The sequence below is a fragment of the Cupressus sempervirens genome, chromosome 11 (assembly GCF_028749045.1).
Source record: "Cupressus sempervirens isolate cs-2001-9-10 chromosome 11, ASM2874904v1, whole genome shotgun sequence".
Taxonomy (NCBI): Eukaryota; Viridiplantae; Streptophyta; class Pinopsida; order Cupressales; family Cupressaceae; genus Cupressus; species Cupressus sempervirens.
Window position 1 is genome coordinate 679546996 of NC_143128.1, and position 21117 is coordinate 679568112.

Below are 21117 nucleotides of genomic sequence, written 5' to 3' on the forward strand. Positions count from 1 at the left end.
CAAATTAGTTATATCACTTACAAATTTGTTTTTCCCTCTAATTTTTGTGCCTTTCCCTCCAATTTCTATGTCGCCAATATCGGATATCGGATATCCGATATGAGATGCGATATTCGATATCCGATCTCAAATGGATATTCGATAACGCTTGGGCCTTACTTTTCAGGTTTGGTACCTAGATAGGTGAAAATAAGTTAGAGCGAATTTTGAACCGCTTTTAGACATGTTCAAACTCTATTTTTTTCACATCACCACTTTTTGGCACACCATGATCCTGCACATACCCTTCATAAAGAGGCATTTGTAGGTTTGAACAAATTTTGGATAAGATGATTAATCTACTTGTTATTTCAAAATTAACCACAAAAGAGAAGTGTTTTCGATATTTTCTATTTTTAAATGAATGCAATCTAACAATGCAACTATATGTATTCCTATTTAACCAAGTGTTAGTAAAGTAAATAACAAAGATAAGGTAACAAGAGATGAAAACAAATAACATGAAATGGAAATTCCTATTGGACATAAACCATGGTAACAACACTTCTATGAGTTAAATCATTGAAAAGATCAGGTAGGAAACCAATGAAAGTAGGAGCAACACTTCCCAAAATCCATTGATGCAATCGTTGATGGGAATTTAGTAAAATTTAAAGATGTTTCACTTCTCATCAAATTTCAAAACCATGCAAATTGTGCTCATGTGAGATAAGAAGCTCTGTAAGAATAATAGGGATGATCTCTTTTCCAACTCAGTACATCAGCAGAATTTATCAAAACACAAAAAACACTAGAACTAAAAAATCCCACAATCAAATCAACAAAACAAAACCATTGGCTCCAATATTATCATGAACAAGAATTTACCAAAAATAACACACTCTAGCAAGAACAAATACACTCAAAATGAGAGCACAAATAGCATATATTATTGCATCAAAATAACGGCCTATAATACATGTTACATTCTTGAATTTATAAGAAATCAACTCCTCAATTTGTGTTGAGAGTGAGAGATCTCTTCATACAAGCATATGCTTCTAAACTAATAAAATAAGTCTAATTATGTAAAAATTGGCTCTCTAAATGGTGCTAAGTAGGACTCCACCCTTGTTTATATCAATTAATGGGTGAATAAGCCTTTACATGGCTTAAAACAATAAAAGAAGGAATAGATAAGAAGAAAGTTTTAAGAGGATCTAAGAGTCACTGAAAGTTCTAAAAATGGAAGCTTGGCTTTCTTTGATAGTTTCTAGGAGTTAAAATGTCATTGGAATGCATTTTTGGTGCATGGAAAGCTCTAAATTTGGAAGTAGTAGTTAGTGTTGGTGCACCCATGACTTCTTCAAAATTTCTAGTGAACCTTTAGAGAAGCACACCTTTGGAGCAATGCACTTTGGGAGTAGTGCACCTTTGAAGGAGTGCATCTTGGGAGTAGCACACATTGATGAAATTTGTGCAATGTGCTCAATTCATCGAAAATTCAAAGTTCTTTGTTTTGAAATTGGTTTCTTGGTTTTTCTTAAACAAGGTCTGGGAGCACTCTTGTGTACTAATTTTGCCCTTTTTGATGATTTATACCCTCTTTATATCCCAACATTTTCATAGACTTGAACTCTTGCTTCTTTTATCTAAACTCCCAAAGTACATGTGTTTAATCTTTTCATTAATAGTTTCATAAGATTAGGAACTTATTTTGGTTCATGCGTCCAACCTCTATATCTTTGATCTTTAGTGTAAATTCGTGAATCAAAACTTACATGTGACTCCTTTGAAGGTGAATTTTACCAGCTTAGGTGAGATCTCTACTGCTACTAATAATGAAGATGTGATAATAATCTGTGCACTTGCACATTATGTGCCACACCTTTGCATTATACGCACTTGCACAGCTTCATGTTATGCACATCTTCTTGCCCTATAAATTCTAGTCCTTTATTTTTTCTTCTCTCTGATTACCTAATCCTTCCCAATTAGAGCATAGGTGATCTAGATTATCCAAAATGATCAAATGTTTGAAATTTTTTCATATGTTTTTTAACAAGATTTTTTAGGCATTGAAACTTTCATCAGTCCTTAAAACTAAAATTATACTTTTAGTTCTTCTTTCCAATGGTGTCAATGATTTTGAACTCTAAGGTATAGGTCAAAAGTTATGACTCCAACAAGTTAAGGATTCCTTTTTTATCTACATAAAGAAACAAACATTAGTTATCTTATGTTGGAAAACCCAAAACAAAGCCAAACTTTTAAAAAAAAGCCTATCCCAAAACACTCAAAAACAACCATAATAGTCAATTCATACACCCCCCTGCAACAAAGCCCTGAAATGCACAATAACACACCTAGTGCACCTTTATAGGTGTGTTAAGTACATTGAATGGTCATTTTAAGGACATTTTAGCATAGTTGCAGACCTACACACCTACGCAACTATGCACCTACACACCTGCGTACCTAGGTGAGGTGTGCCTGCACACATGCATGTGGCAAGTGCAAATGGGGAGGGGACTTAAGTCCGTGCCTTGTTTAAAAAGATGTGCACCTGCGGACCTTAATGGGGTGTGCATGTGCACACTCTTCACATTTCCTTAAGGTTTTTTAAAGGTGCACATATATGTACCTTGGGGAGGTGCACGCATGTGTAGCCTTTGGCAGTGCACACCTGTGCATGTGTGTAGATGAACATCTCCAAAGGGAGATAAGTGCACACCCATCCATTCAATGTACCTACACACTTGGATAGGTGTGCATGTTTGTTGGTGCACAAGTGTGCATTTATGCACTAAAACACTTAGAATATTCCATTTTTTCTTAGTTTTGATACCCTATACTTGTCCAATCAAAGACTAGGAATTGATCTAGACATAGGAAGAATTCCAAAAATGACCCAAGGCCCTGGACTAGGGGTTTAGGAAACCAAAAATTTATTAGGGCATTCCCATTTCTAGGAGAAATCGGGTGTGCATTGTGAAATCACAACACTTGGGTGTATTTCTTAAGAAGTAAGAGTGAAGTTTTAGAATATATCAAAGAGTTCAAAAACATGGTAGAAAAGAAAATCACTTACAATATTAAGATTATTAGATTAGATCAAGGGGAAGAATATTTTTTAGACAATATTGTGAAATATTACAAAGATAAAAACATTCTTAAGAAATACACAATTTCTCATAGTCCAAAACAAAATGGTGTAGCTGAGAGAAATATTAGAACAATTATTGAATGTGCAAGGAGTATGTTGAAAGATAAGAATCTCTGCATGTTGAAAGATAAGAATTTCCCTAATAATTTTGTGGGTTGGAGAAATAAATAGAAGACCCACCAAATATCTTGCAAATAAAACTCCTTATGAAGCTCTCCTTGGGATGAAGCCATTTGTTAGTCATTTAAGTTTTTTTGGGGAGTAAGTCATACTATCATATTCTAATAGAGAATATAAGAAAACTCAAATCTAAGGCATTCAAATGAATATTTGTTGGTTATTTTAGTGATCAAAAGGCCTAAAAAATGAATAATCCTACTACTCATTAGGTACTTTCTAGCAAACATGTTATATTATAAGATTTTTTAGATAATGTTCAAGAGGAAAAAAAGGAGAAAAAACCCACTTCATTGAAACAACTTGAAGAGGACAATGAAAGTTGAGCTATTGTAGATAAACAAACTCATGATAAAAGTGGGCACAAAAAAAGTCAAGGTGAAGATACACCATCCAAAAATAAAGAAGTAAGAAGATCAAAAAGGAAAATCAAGGCACCAATCAGGTATCATAATTATGGTTTGATAGCTTAAGTAGTGAGTGTAAATGAATCTCAATATTTTGAGGAAAGCACAAATCATATAGAATTGATGAATGAAATGGAAGAAGAGTATGATTTAATTATGACTTATTTTATACTTGGGAATTAACTAAGCTACCTACAAGTGAAATTCCAATTGGCTGTAAATGGTTGTTCAAAACAAATGTTAATTATGATGAAACTGTTGATAAAATCTAAGTTGGATTAGTTGCAAAAGGGTACTCACAAAAGGAAGGAATTGATTATGTAGATACTTTTTCTATAATAACTAAAATGAATTCTATTAAATTAATGATTACACTTGAATTTAAAATTAATTGGGAACTTCATCAAATGGATCTTAGATAAATATTTTTAAATGCTGATTTAAGAGAAAAAAAAATCTCGTTCAACCTGAAGATTTCATATAAAAGGGAAAATAGAATTATGTGTGCAAGTTGAATGAGACATTATATGGTCTTAAATAAGGACCAAGATCATGGTATGAGAAAATTGATAAATTATTGTTTCAACAAGGATATATCAAGAGTAGAAATGATTTGAGAAAATTAAAAAAAGGGCACTCTAAAACTGCGTATGGAGGCCAAAAATTTATGTTCCTCAACTCATGTAACCTGCAACATGTTTCTTACCCTTTTTATCATACTCCATGCCCTTTTTTTCATCATTTTCATTTATTTTGATAACTACTTTTTAGTCTATGTGATTTATTTATTATCCTTTTGTTGTTTCGTGTAGTGTGTCATTTGCGCTTCTATGTTGATATTAGGTAAATCTTACCCCACCATTATTTAGCCATCCTAGATCACTTGTGAGAGACCAAAGCACTGAAATCATCACTGATGGTGGAGGAGAGCCATTTGATGAAATGATGAAAGTGGACAAGGTTATAAGCAATACCCATGACTAGGATAATTTATGGATTCAACAAAAGGAGTTGCATGAGAAAACTTTATATAAGGCAGTTGTGGAGAAGCTTTCAACATTTATATTGGCTTTGGCTTTCTTTTATAGAACGATTTGTAGAATCATTGCAGATGGGAACCAAACTGATGGACCCTCAACTAATGGAGATACACTCATAGATAGAGAAAATTCTAAATTTGGTTTTGGTGGAGGAAAGGAGCAAGGTAAGATCCCATCCCATGAATTGAGGACCCTTTCTCTCTCATTAAATGATGATATGGTAAGAACTATTAGAACATAGCAATCTCAATTAAAAAATATTGCAGTTCTCTTTGTGTGCTTAGATAAAGGGTTCTTACCTTCCTAAATTTTTTTTGATGAATGGATTATAAATATTTGGGGTAAGAAATGATCAAAGGAAGACCAAATGCATATACTTGACCAAGAAAAGAGAATAATATTAACAAACTAGAAGTATATGTCTAGTGATGATAGAGTTTATCAATTAAAAGTATCAGCCAAGAAAATTATAATATTGACCAAGAATCTGTATTGATCAAGTATCAGTATGTATGAGAAGAAGATGAGTTAGTATTGACCAAGTAATTTAGTGATGATCAAGTGTTACAAGACAATTTTGGTCGATGACAACATTTGACTGATTATGAGAAAATCTTGATCTCCAACTAGCATAATTAAAATCTTGGAATATATAAGACATAGTGAACATAAGGATTAATGAGCTAAATATTCTAATACAAGGAAAGGGTTAGATGAGAGATCAATGTATTTGTTTAAAGATAAGTTTCTAGAAAAGAAGAAGATAAAAAAGAAGGTGGACAAATTCATTGTATGTGTTGAATTTGATTGAAACCCTAAGATCTATGGTGATATTTAAATAGAAAAATATTAAAATTACATATTTAAGAAGGCACAAGGGCTAACCTAAAAGAGATCAGAGAATTTGTTGATGTTATTAAATGGAAACCTTAAGGAGGAGTCAGAGAAGACTTAGGAAGAGGTGAAGATAAATTGATTAAAGGAGTGTCAATTAGATCAAAGACATGGATGATAATGGAGGTTAGTTAGTGGATTAGCATATGACCTACATTGTGATCTATATTTGCAATGCGATTTGCACTTGTCAAATCACCCTATTGTTACTTTCTAACCATTGTATCAGTATTGAAATTCTTTAATCAAGCTTGACCTAATTGACATTTTTAAATCCTTTAATTAAGGTGGTATTCTAGTGGCATGTTCCAAAGTCCTCTAGCAAGGCCACTCATATTAGGGTGATGAAATGTCACATTTTATAGTGTGGTGTGTAACCTTTAATAGGGTTGGATCCTCATAGAGCCCACTTCAAAAGATTAAAAAATTAGTATCATGTTAATGGTGTTTTTTTCTAGATTGTCTTTCCATATTATTTCCTATAATTATACTTGTGTGGATTTTATTTAAGATGTTTCACTATTAATGTTTTACATTTTGCAAAGTCTATTACTATTAGGACAGTAGACTACAACTTTTAACTTGTTGATTATTTTTTATAGAGACCAAGCTACTAAATGCTTAGATATAAAGTATTTGAAGTGATTCTAAACCATTCTAACATTCGGTACTCTAAATCCACCACCACTCCCCCTTCTCCCTCTCAGTTATTCTAAACCATTCTAACATCTATTAGACTTGGAAGGATGAAGTTATTGGATTTCATAATGCAAGATGGTATGTTTTTCAAAAGAAGTTAGTTGTACATTCCATGAAGTTCTATAAGGGATAATCTCATCAAGGAAAATGATAGTGGAGGATTGGGTAGACATTTTGGTAGAGATAAAACCATTTCTTTTCTTGTTAAGAATTATTACTGGCCATAGTTGTAGCATGATGTCAAGAATTTTGTACAGAGTTACAAAGTGTGTCAGATGGAGAAATGAGTGAAGAAGAATATGGTGGTGTATCAACCATTACCTATGCTAGAGAAGTCATTGGAATATGTTAATATGGATTTTGTTCTTGGTTTACCAAGGATACAATGAGGGCATGATTGTATAGCTCTGGTAGTTAATAGGTTTATAAATATGGTATATTTCATTCCTACAAGAATACTAGTGATGTTATTTATGTGGAAGAGTTGATTTTTTAGGGAAGTGGTGAGACTATATTGTCTACTAAAGATCATAGTTTTTGTTTGAGATGCCAAGTTTTTTTGGGTACTTCTGGCATACATTGTGGAAAAAATTGAAGGAAAAAATAAAATTCAATTCATCACATCATCCAAAAACTAATGGATGGATAGAGATGGTTAATAATATTTTTGGAAACTTGCTAAGATGTTTGGTTGGAGATAAGACAAAAGAATGGGATTTGAATTTACTGCAGGTAGAATTTACATAGAATAATCTTGTCAATAGAAGCACTGGTAAATCATATTTATATATTATATATTGGAGAAGTCCCATAAATTCTTTTGAACTGAGGAGTTGGATAAATGAGAGATAAGTATAGATGAAATAGGGGATTTTGTTCAACATTCAAGAATAACATCCATTAGGAGCTAATGAAACACATTACAAGGATAAATACATAGTACAAGGCTAACATGGATGAGAAAGGGAGGTCTAAGGAATTTTAAATTGGAGATGAAGTCATGATTCATTTGAGGAAAGAAAGATTTCTCATGGGTACATATAATAAGATGAAAAATGAAATTCTTTGTACCATGGGCGATAGTGAAGAGGAATAAATCAAAAAATTACTATGATGTAGAGTTGCCTATTTAACTAAATATTTCCATAAAATTTAGCATTTCAAATCTAATAGAGTATCATGAAGGAGGTGATGCCATTAGATTCACAGAAGCACAATGGATTATTTTTGTATCTACTTCATTTAGCAATGAGTTTAAGGACATACTGGACAATTGAGTTGGTAGAAGTACAAGTAAAAAAGAATTTGAAGAATATCTAGTCAAGTGGAAAGGAAAACCTATTTAGGATTCATTGTCACTAACAAGGGAGGAGGTTAATCACCTTGGTTTTTCTCTAAACTCCTGAGATGTGATAGGGTTACTTCTCAAATACCATGGGTATCTAATGCAGGAGCATCCTTGACATAAGGGCAATCTTGCATTACCTAATTTAAATATTTCTATTTTTTCATTTTCAATAAGGACTATTTTAGTACAAAGTTACTATTTGTAAAAACTTACTATTTTTAGTATTTGGGTCATATAATCTCATAATGTTTTGATTTAGTAGGTTGGCATTCATCTTTCTCACATCAACCTACTAGTAGAGACACATTGTCATACCATATGTATTCTATAAGTTATTGAGGTTTTTTGGGTATAAAACCTTTGAGCTCAATTTTCAAGGCCTTAGAGTCTCCAAATGGTGTTGTTCCTAGGCTTACTGGTGGTTACACATGATAGGAACTATATTTTAGAGGCTAAAGATTCTACAAAGTACTTATAGTTAAAAATTATATGTACAATTTGAAAGTTAAGGTCTCAGAAGGTTAGGGTACCTAAAAACATAATTAGGGTCAATCCTAGGTAATAAATTGGGGAATAGTTTTTACTTGGAGTTTTGTTAGCCTTAAGGGCTAGGGTTAATGTCTAGAACCTTCTCAAGTGATGAAAATTTTCTATATAAGGAAGATCTGTAGTGATATTTAGGAAATTATGGGTAATAGTCCAAACCTCCATCTTGCATATTATTGTAAGGAACACACCCATGTGGGTTTGCATATTGCATTTCAAAAAAAAGTAATTCCTCATTTGTGGTGATAATAGTGATAATAGGAAACCCATATTTTATTCTTGTGAATTTTTGTTATTTCTTTGTTGTCATTATTTGTTTGTGTTATTAAGGGAAGTACCCTTCATCAAAAGAAATTCATGTAAGGAGAATTCTTTAGGATATGGGACAAAAGAAAGAGGGACCTACTAATTCAAGTGCGACAATAAAACTACAATCAAGTTGGCTAACAATCTAGGTTATCATGCAAGATCAAATTGTACTAAAGCTCTACATATTTTTGTAAGAGAGACAGTTTAGTCTCTATAAATAGAGCTATGCTATTGCAACATAGATGAGAACATGGATAATATATTTACGAAGCCATTAGGAAATGTAGTGTTTGTATTATGTAGAGATACGTTACGAGTGCATCATAACTTAGTTGTTGATTAAGGGAGAATGTTGGGAAAAATAAACAAGCAAGTCACAATTTAAGTTTGAATAGGAGCCTCTAAATAATTGGTGATAAGTTCACAGTTCTAGTTTTTTGTCAATAAGGCTAAGCTTGTTGTCAATTATCCACAACTAGATGTTGAACTTATTTCCAGTTATATAAGAGAGTACTTAGTTGTAGTTTGTATGTGTGTGCATGTGTGGATTATGTTGATAATAATAGTCTCTAAAAATTTTTGGTCATTTTCTATATTTTTATGCTTTGTATTTCATGTTGTTTCATTTTTTATTACCTTTGATAAAATCCTTAGAAAGAAGCAATGCTCATGAAATGAGTAAATAAGGCACATTTATGTAATTTCTAGGTATAGGAAACAAGGAATGTCATAGGACTCATTATGGTTGACAAGTAAATGTGCATCCATGCCTCCCCCATCCTCCCTCCAAAAAAGAAAAGGTTATCATAATCAATCTACCAAACATTGGCATAATCCTACTATGATTATTATGACCTCAACATAGACATTACTTTATAAGGAAAAGGTATACCTAAGAATGATGTAATGCCTATTTGCTTCCCGCTTCATTCTGGAAAAGTGGATTGTTTCTTGTTTCTAGGCACAAGATAGGTTTTCTTATTAAGGGATGCAATTTCTCAAGGGAAGCTTATCTACTAATTAATTTTCTAAAATTGAATATGAAAATTTATATAACAAGAAAATTATGTTCTCAACTCAATATTTGAGTATCTACTTCATTATCAAACAACAAATAAACTTTTATTATCATCAAATCTTCCAATTTTAACATTGTTTTTCTCTTTCCATTGCTTCAATTATTTATAATAAATATTATTAAACTTGTATTCTTTCAATAATCTTAGAAAAGCCCTTATATTAGATGAAGAAAATAGGGGGAGCATAAATATAAATCACCCAATAAGATTTTATATATGCCACATTAACAAAGAGAGCTTTATTGCTCTCAAAGAAACCATTACAATTTACTAGCTTCCTTACATTCTATTTTAACTATTCCAAACTAAAATCTGCTAAGAGAGTACATTCAAATTATATTTTAAAGAGAGAAATAAACATAAAAAATATTTTTCATACAAACAAGATCTTGTTGTGAATGAAGAATAAGAAGTTAAGAACTAACTAGAAGTTGATCTTATGAAATACTATCTTGATTCTATGTTGTTCTAATTAATAATTAACTTGGTGTAAACAATTTCAAGAATTATTTTTTGAGTAGTGTTTTTACTAAATTGTATACACAATATAACTAAGCTTATAATTTTTTTGTCAAAAGTAATACATATGATTTGTAGTATGTTAAACTCCTATCAGTTTCAAAGAATTTTTGCGATTATGTTCTTTCATTTAACTTATGTTAAATTAATTTTCAAATATTTAAAATAGTTATATAAAAAATGAATTTTTTTGTAAAACAACGAATTATTTAGATTTAACTTAGAAAACTGATTCAAGCCAACTCCATCAACATATACATAAGATTTTTCTAATGAATTATGAACTCTTAAATAAAGAAGAAAAAGGAAAGTTATAGAGTAGTGATTTATTATGTCTTCATTCCCTTGTTTAAATTTTATTTAGGCTAGACTTTCTTGTGTTTCACATTTTCTGTGGTGGCCATTATTCTAGCTTGAACACATTTCATTATATTTTACTAGCTAGAATATCTTAGTATGTAAGCATTAGTAGTTGGTAAATTGTTTGACTGGTAAACTATCAATGATAGGTTGACTTAACTTTGATGGATGATATGCTCATCGAGAAATTTTTTTAACATTAAAAGGTATCTTACAAATATGAGAGATTTTATATTTGAAATTATATATCATATATTATAGTTTTAATGATTATTAAAAATATAGGATGATTTTATGAAAAGTAAAATTATATATCCTAAGTTATAATGTTTAATGAACTTTATATTGTAAGATATCATTTTAAAAACAAAACAAAAATTAGAGATTTTATATTAGAGATTTTATATTTGAAATTATATATCATAGATTATAATTTTAATAATTATTAAAAATATAGGATGATTTTATGAAAAGTAAAATTATATATCCTAAGTTATAATGTTTAATGAATTTTATATTGTAAGATATCATTTTAAAAACAAAACAAAAAATTATAAGCTAACATAACAATTTGCTTGTAAGGATTTCATTATTAGGACAATCTCTTTAATTTTAGAAGTTGCATAAAATAATTTTAAAATTAATTTAGGAAAAATAATAAATAAATTTTTATTAAAATTAAAAGAAATTAAATGTTAATACGATTCTATTATTTTAATTCTAGATAAAAACAATAATTTTACAATATATTATTAAACACATGAAATATGAATAGATGACTATGAGACACAGAAAGCTATTTCTTATATTCACAATCAAACTCTTACATTATATGAATAGCCTTTAAGTCATTTATAAAAACACACACACACTATATGAGTAGCCATAACCACACTTAAGCAATACAAAAGTAGGGAAACTCTTCTTAATAGTTCTTTAGCTTTCACACTATATGGGTAATGGTTCCTCACACTTGAAATACACTCACAAAGAAACATTTATGGCATACTATATAATATGATAGAGTAAGAAAGATCTTCAATCAGATTCACGATGGGACTGGATATCTAATCGTTAACAGAAACAACGTAGATGAGCGTGCCTCAATGAGTTTGTCCAGGGGAACCAGACCCAACAGAAGGAGCTTGGACTCCCCTTGCTGTAATTGCTATTTCCCTTGTTGAACTTGCAGCTACACTTCCATCCTCCTGCATTTAACACAAAAATGAACAAACACTCTAAATGATACTAAATAAAGTATTTCCAAAGTCATACAAATCACATAAGTCAAAATATCAATGAATTCATACAAATGACTTACATCCACAGCAATCTTCTCTTCCTTGTCTTTATCATTCATGCAGCATCCAAAGAAATCATTCAGAATTTTGTCATGATATTCTATTTGGAAAAGCATACAATTATATGAGATAGAAACTAAGAAACAAGGCAAAAGACAAGGAAGAAACCTTTTATGACGCCTGCTCCGGTGGTAGTATCTGTAGCTGCCGCTTCAACTTTGGTTTTGGTTTCTACAGCCTTTTCTGAATGACCAATGTTGGTTTTGCTCTCAATCTTTTCGCTGCTTTTCATTTCAGTGCTCTTTGAAAGATGGTGAAATGTAAAATAATTGCAGTGCCACTACCTCTTGAAGGAAAACAACGTAACATGGAAGTGGAATACAACATCACACAAAAATGTCCCCGCCTAGGAAATCTATGCCCACCATTAACACGGGAAAGCTGAATGAAATGATTTTGTAGTAACAATCAATGTAATCTTTTAAAGGTGATATTTTTGTCAAAAACTAATAAATTTTAGATTTTATTTATATATTTATAAATAAGTTCTTTTTATTAAATTTAAGATAAAGTTACTATTAACCATTTTGCCTTATCACTAAAATTTGAATTTTCACGTGATCAGCATGTCCAACAGTCATATTTTCAAATATTCAAACATTTTAATATTATAGGGATACATTAAAAATCTTAGCTTATCTTTATATCCCTAGGATTCAAGCCTTTCATGATATATCCCTTAAATGTTTCAAGTCACGACCATGCAACTACCTTTCATCACCTGGTCATAGGTTGTTAGCACCTAACCATTAGGGAAACTTTGAAGGTGTGAAACAGTTAAATCTACAATCAGCACAACTTCGCAACACTTCATGTTAGTATCTAGCTAACCATGGTGAAGCCATCATTTACTCTTGGTCGCATTATTGCATGGTCAAACATATATGAAGAAACACCTCAAAGGGTCCGCATCTTCTCAACCATCCAATTTAAAGAGATCAACGAATGTCACTTTATCGCTATGGAAAGTTGCATGATAAAGATTCATAGCCACATAATGACAATGCGACACACATCTGGGTCGGGCCTCTTATTTTGAGTCATCCACAGTAGTCAGTGAAGCATTGAAAACTATAGTTTGAAGATAGATCTATGGCTATCATTTTGTAGAATAAAAAAATGTCCCCACTTAAAAATCATATAGTTCTCGAAATTGATATAAAAAGCACGAGTGATATGATATGCAATTAAAACTGTAAGGAGACTCTTCTTATATGGTAGTTCTTTACTCTAAAGTTACTAGAGTTTTTTTCTTTTGCTCTCCAATGAAAACAACGTAACATGGAAGTGGAACAAAACATCACACAAAAATGTCCCCGCCTAGGAAATCTATGCCCACCATTAACAGGGGAAAGCTAAAAGAAATGATTGTGTAGTAATAATTAATGTAGTCTTTTAAAGGTGATATTTTTGTAAAAAATTATTATATTTTAAATTTTTTAAAATTTATTTATAAATAGTCTCTTTTTATTAAATTTAATATAAACTTACATATTCACAAAAGAGGCTCAAGGTTACTTGGTACGAGGGCTAGAACCATTTAACTATATATCAAAAATATATATATATATATAAAATGTTCAGATTACAAAAAGTTGTGCTAGTCGAAGTAGGTGGATCATGGTGGTCATTAGAACCCCAAACATAAAAACAATGTAAGTAAAAATATAAGGATGATACCTTCTTTATTTCTGTGAAATCTTTGAACTCTTTATATCTAAGCTTCAAAAGATCTAATGAACAAAGAATTAAATATTATTGAATTACTGCTAAAAGAAGAAATCATATTGAAAACAATTGCATTTAGAAACTACAAACATAAAGGTTCTTAGTAGCCCATCCATTTTCAAATAGAGAATGAAGAAACCCCTAATATCCTAATTTTAACACAAGATGAGTTACTTTGGTTAGGTGCAATAAATAGCTTGATCTCAATGTCAAGTTAGGTTATGTTGTCAAATTGAGGCTAAAGAGTGATAGGCTTTCTTGTAATTTCCTTCGTGGAAAACATTTCCTCCTAAAGGATAATCTAATATTTTGGATTGTGAGCCCAAAAAAATTGTTAGTCTAGATAATTTGATCAAAAGATGATTACTCATTTCCAATGGATATGTTCTATGTAAAAATGAGGCAAAGCTAGTCTTAGATTTATTTTTGGAATACTTTTCATTGCAAAAATATTTAGCTATATTTGTTGGTTTGAGTGAGTGTATTTTGAATAAAAAAATTCCTCTTTGTGTTGTGAAATGGGTCATTATCTAGCTATTCCTATGAGGTAGTTTAGGAATCTTCCTAGATGTCTCAAGTTGTCACATGATCTTGGTATGTCTTATCTTATTGTTACTTATCTCATTTATAAAATAAAACACTTGTTAGAATCTTTTCTAGTCCTAATTATCAACCTTTTCTTCATACGTAAGGAATCATATGTGTATTCTTATCTTTAATAAAAAAAGCCTTACATATTAATGTACTAGGTAACGGCACATGGGGGACCAAAAAATGTCAAATACATTTTTGGTTTCCATTAAAAAATAGTGTGATCACATTATAGTTTAAATGTTGTATGGGCTTAGATTGCCCAAGCCTTATGTTTGGGTATTGCAAAACCAAGCTCATTTGCACTATAATATGTATGATCATTATGTATAAAACCTTTAAAATAGAAAAATATTCAATCTTTTTCTCATTTTTAATCCCCAAACCCACATATTGAGATAATGAGATCTAAAAACCATATATACAATATATTTTTCTCAATTTAATTGGGCTTTTAAAATAGATTATGTTTTAATTGCTAGAAAGGTTTGATTGACCTAAATAAAACCCTCAACCAAATCCTCTCTTCTCCCCACGAACAAACAAATGAAGATAATAACTGAAAAAGTTAACCTTGGTCATCTTCTCTAATCAAGAAACCTCCTTCTATAACATCAAAAAATCTCTTAACCAAATAGAAAGTGGGAGAATTTAACTGAAATATTTAATTCAAAGGTTAAAAAATTCTATTTATACATTTCCTAGAAGGGAAAGACTTGTACAATCTTTAGATTCAATTTTGACCCATGTAGGCTTAGTTAGTGGGAAACTTAATTTATGTGCAAATAAAAGAGATAAGAAAGGCTTTTTATGCAGATAAGTTGTTCATAAAGTTGTGAAAAAATTAAAAAAAATTGTAAAAGGCTCCATTTATAAGGGGTAGATGTAGGGGTCATCCTTTGATAGACCAAGAGAACTACAAGACCCTAACGCACCTAGGAAGCCCACTAGAAAGACATTGGTAGATCATGCTAGTGTTCCATCTTTTCTGAAGGGTAATTTGAAGGTGGAAACACTAGACATGATTAGTGCTCTATCTTTTACTCTCATCCAATGTCTCAATCCTCTATCCCAAGATGATCATGCTTGATCTTCAAAGGTCTATATAAGTCAATCATTTGGATCCCTATGTACATTTTCTATTATAGACATGTTTGAATATTTAGGATAACTAAGAGGTGGGGGGGGGGGGGGGGGGTGGGGGGGGGGGGGGGGGTGAGGGGAGAATTTTGAGATAATGGGTGTTGCACACATTGCATAATATTGTTATAATCTATTATTTTATTTTATTATGTAAGGTTTCACTTCACATGTAAATATTCCCATGGGATATACTTGAGTTGTATTGTAACATTGTGATAATATTTGATGTTATTATTTAATATTGGGGAAAAGAATTAAATGTCTCAATGTTAAATGTGGGGTCAATGGGTTAGGTAGTACATGGTTTATGTAATACCAATTGGTGGTTTTTTTGGGACTTGCTACTATATAAGTAATAACAAGGGTAGTTGTAGAGGCAAGACAAAAGGGCAAAAGGAAAGAGTTGAGTAGGACAAGGCTTGACAGGTTAGCCAGAGGAGCATTTGTGAAGGTTGGAAGCATGGCATGATGCTATGACATTTTGGGTCAAATTATGATAGCAATTTGTGATCTAAGTGTAATCTATGGTGATTTTCATTTTTCTTTTGGAATTTTCCATGACGCTATCAAAACACCGATGTAAGCATTGTAATTTTAATCCCCACATAAGTATAAGTTTAAGAAAAACACACACGACATAAATCATTCCCCATTAATTTTTTTATGCAGAGTTGTGTACAAAAGAAGGTGGAGAGCTCCAAATGAGGGTGGAGACCTCTGAAAGTCATCATGCCCTTGTGTTTGATGCATTTTGTTCCTATGAAATATTTCTACATTTCATTGTCATGTCTCTGCACTTTGATTTGGTTGTTTTGCCCTTCTGATCTTTGTGTTTTGTTGTTATGCCCTTGCTTTGCAATTTTGGTGTTGTCCCCTTACTTTGTGATTTTGTTATCATGCCCTTGCCTCATGATTTCATTGTCATGTTGTGCTCTTGCTCTACGATTCCATTGCCATGCCCTAGCTCTATGATTTTCTTCAAGGGTATGTAAATGTTAGTTTCTTTTACTTCTAAATAGGTATCTCTTTATATCTCCTTCTGAACATGTGTATTTAGAGATCTTTTATGTGGTGCTTATTACATCTTAGCTACATAGAAAATTCATCCAACTGCATATATATATTCTAGAATCCAATTAATAATAAATAAAATAAAACTCACTCAACTCATGCTAAGTGACTTACCTCAAGATCTTCCACAAAAATAATGCAGACTAGGAAAAATGGGCAAAGTTTGCAAGAAATTTTACAAAAATAATCATAGCAGATATTTTTAGAAAGAAACAAGCCATAACAAGTTAAATGGGTCTATTTTTTTATTATTTGGGTTGATACATATGTATATGTATATTTAGTTGGGTTATGGCTTCTACAAGGGAATTAGCCTCATGATTATGCATATGTTCTTAGTACATTTTGATCATGTGATATATCTTTGCATTTCATTATTGTGTCCTTGCTCTATGATTTTCTTATCATGCCCTTGTGATCTATGTGTTTTGTTGTTCTGTACTTGCTCTACGATATTGGTGATGTGCCATTGCTCTATGATTTTGTTTCTATGCCATGCCCTTACTCTATGATTTTATTCTTGTATTGTGCCCTTTCTTTGTGATTCTGTTGACATGCCCTATCTTTTCAATTTTCTTCAAGGGAATGTAAATGTTGGTTTCTTTTCCTTCTAAATAGGTACCTCTTTATATCTCCTTTTGAACATGTATATTTAGAGATCTTTTTAAGGTTTTGATTACATCTTATCTACAAACAAAAAAATTGATCCAACTACATATATATTCCTAAATCTAAATAATAATAAAATAAAACTCACTTAACTCGTGCTAAGTGACTTACCTTAAGATCCTCCATAAAAATAATGCAGACCAAGAAAAAGGGGTAACTTTGTAGCTTCCCAAAACCATAGATTGGAATCCTATGAGCCTTGCCTACTCAATGTTGGGATATCCAATTGATTAAGGCCAACTTGATGGGATTGATCGATGCGATCCAAATCCCTTGCACTTTTGGCTTTGCAAAACCAAAATGGGCATACCTAATCCTGAACAAAACACTTGAGCCAAGGATGCTTATAGAAAATGATTAGAACACGAGTGTATTGAAAGTTTCCCAGAGGGCAAGGATTAAAGAAAACTTCAAACTTGCAAATTATGAATTAAAAATATAATTAAATTACTATATAAATGTGACAAAAAAATTTAAATAGAGAATAATTATAGATTAATGCAACAAATGAATATATTAATTCCTCAATGGAAAGAAATGAAATGGTTGCTAGCATATGGATTATGAATAAACAATTTTAACAATTTAGAAGCAATGGATAAATTATATAAATTCAATTTTAAACTAGTCTAAGATGCACTTTACTCCTGCGGAGACAAACTAGACATAAATATGGAAACAATTAAATAGTTCACAATATCTATGTTTATCAAGCTTGAAATGCAATAATGACTCAATCCACTTATCTGAATTTTAAAATATTTATAAAAAATATATATATATTTATATAGGACACAACTTAATAATAATTTAAAACTCCTAAATTTAAAATAAAAAATGATGCCAAAAATAAAATCACAATAAAGATACTCCTTATAGATGATCTATCTACTACATTTCAATTCTAAAATTGCAGATAAATTTGCTTCGCAATTCTATCCACAGGATTTGTTCAATAAGTCATTTCTTCACCAATTGGATAATGTAATACATCATAAGTACATCATCATATATACAATTTTAAAATATCAATCTTAATTTTATCCCTCCTCATTGTTTCATTTTACAACTTGTATTTATACACTCAAAAAGGGTGTCAGTTGCTTCTAAGGCATCACCTCTCTTCATAACAAAAAAAACTAACTTTGATAAACACAAAACTTTAGTATAATTTCTAATTTCAGAATTTATGTTTCTTGTTCGTTAAATCATGTTTGAACTTAATTTTTATAGTTTAGCCAATAGTGGAATAAATTGAATTCTCATTATCCATATCTACAAGGGCTCCTTCCAATGTGTAATTTTGAATACTTAATCCATCTACTGGGAATACCAATGTTGCAAACTCTAGATGATCTATGTGAGGCACTTATGTTTGGTATGCATTCAAACATTGATGTGAAGCTTTCCATTTTTGATCTTTGCATTAAACTTGTCTTCATTCAATCCATATCTCTATCGGGCCTCTACTGTCCTCAAACTCCAGACATACACATATCCTCTATGGCTATTCTTGCAGTAGATATATAGAAAAGTGTTAAAAAAATTCAAAAAAAATCCTCGTGTGATATTCTAAGGGCTTCTTGATGGTGTTCTAGGTTTTCATTGTGACTTTAAATAAGTGACACCACACATCACAGCCCATAATATTCTCTAGATCTAGAGAAAGATAATGATATTTTGTCCAGTCATGTCCTTTGACTATTGATACATAAAACTTCCACATAACTTTGGTGAATGATCATATTGTTGCTCATTTTTCATCAATATATGATAGTATCTCTAGAATCGAATAAGTTTTTAAGAATTGACATTAACATGTTCTTAGGAAAATATAAAATGGCATAAAATGCAATGAATATGTTAATTCTAGGCTATGTAAACATTTCTATGCAAATATTGTGTTCAGTATTTGGAGAATTCCAATGGTATCTTGATAATAACTTTCTATTGTTTGTCATTGTCATTCATCCAAATGGTAATTAAGCTCAGATTGTGTACATGAACTTGAAACTCTTGCTCAATTAACTATCAAATTTTGTTATAGAACTATATTCATTTTCTGTGGCAGATACCTTTGTATTTTCTCTAAGTTTCTTTTGCTACACGAATTGTCTGAGTTGAGGATCAAACCATTAAAGAGTTCCCAAATTCAATACACACATGTATAGTTCTGATCTATTTAGGCCTCTAATATTATCTCTAGATTTCATGGATATGGTGAAGATTGTAACAATGAACTCTCCCTATATAGTGTTTCTATATTAGACTCTCATTGTCCTCTTTTTTTCATCAATCTCACTTATGAACAATTCCCTTATGACTACAACTATAAGAAACATTGTATCACTCCACTACTCCAAGTGTGTGCCAATCAAAAGTAAGTATCTTCAGTCATAGAAAAGTAATTCACCAGAAAATAAATGCAGAAGAAATACCAGTGTCATGATATCTCCTTTTGAAATTTATGAATTTTACTTCACTAAATCCATCTTAGTCACCATATTATCATTTAATTTATGTATACCCTTACCAAGAGTTGCTATTACAAAACACAAGCTTATGTATCTCTCATTTCTCCATATTATAAATATGTCCTTTTGTCATTTACATTTGTTTATTTTGATTTCATGGTTGTCAGCATCCATCATTAACAGAAAGGAAATCCCATGTCAATCGCTTGTTCATATAGCCTGATGAAGATTTATGTTCACTGATTATTTCTTATATGATTAATTTAAGTCCTAGTGGTGTTGTGCAAATATTTTATACTTGACCATTTTGCAAAACTTTACCTAATCATGTTATATTCTGCTAGCCCTATAGTTGTTGGAATATATTTTACCTTTTGCTAAATGTATTTGTAAGATTGTGGTATAGCTTTGATACCATGTAAGAATTTTCCCGAGGCAAGAATGAAATGCCAAGATCTAGAAGCTCAAGAGATAGCACAAGAGAGACAAGATATGATCAAATGAGAATGGATATTAGATGATTGGATTAATCAGATAATTGGATGAATACATCATAGAAGTGACTTGCATATAAAGACAACTAATATGACTAGGAGTCAGCAAAGAGATAAGCATACCAACTAAGCACATGTCCACCAAGAGTGGATTATCCTCCATTGTGCATGAATGTATGTGTAACAATGAGAGGATAAGAATGTAAAGGTGTATCTCATAAAGAGATGTAGTAAACAACATGTGCTCAACTGAAGTGCAAATTGTTGTGTTATCAATATCACACCTCATATTCAAATATGCAAACTCCCAGGTGCCTACATGACAACTAATATGAATATTATTTAACTTAAGTAAAGTGTAAATAGTACATACTTATTTACACCAACACCCACCCTTAAGTGTAACTTAGGAGAATGAACCTAAGCTCACAAAAGATATATAATAATGCAAGATGGGTCTCAGCTACTAGGCCATGTTTTGTACCCATGTACAATATGCAATGCAATCTCTCATAAAGTGAAGAAAGAGGGAAAACCACATGGAAAAAAAACCCCTCCCAAAAAGAGAGATAATTAAAATAAAATAAAATGAAAGAAAAGAAGGCATCATGTGAGTAAAGGATCCCCCTATAAGAGAGAAGAAGAGGAAGATAGACCAAGTAACCTCCACTGTATTAAAAATGTACACCCATGGTAGATGCTCCAAGCTTGATGAAGAAATTGTGCCATATGTGTAGAACAACATTCCTCCCCTTAGGAAGAAACAAAACCAAAGGTGTATCAATCAAGCCCCTCCCATCTATAGGAAGAAACCTCAAAATGTATAAAATCTCTAAAACCTGCTTAAGTGTCCCCATGTGTCAATAATAAAAGGTGCCTCCAAATTATGTGTATAATGCCACTCTATTGAAAAAGAAAAATTAGGCTCAACTGAGGATGAATGTAGAACATGTATCAAAGACCCAAATATCTCCTTTGAAAATAAAGTGACCTCCTCCAACTATTGTATCAAAGGATCTACCATCATGTCAACCTCAAAAGAATGACCAAGTAGAGACTGAAG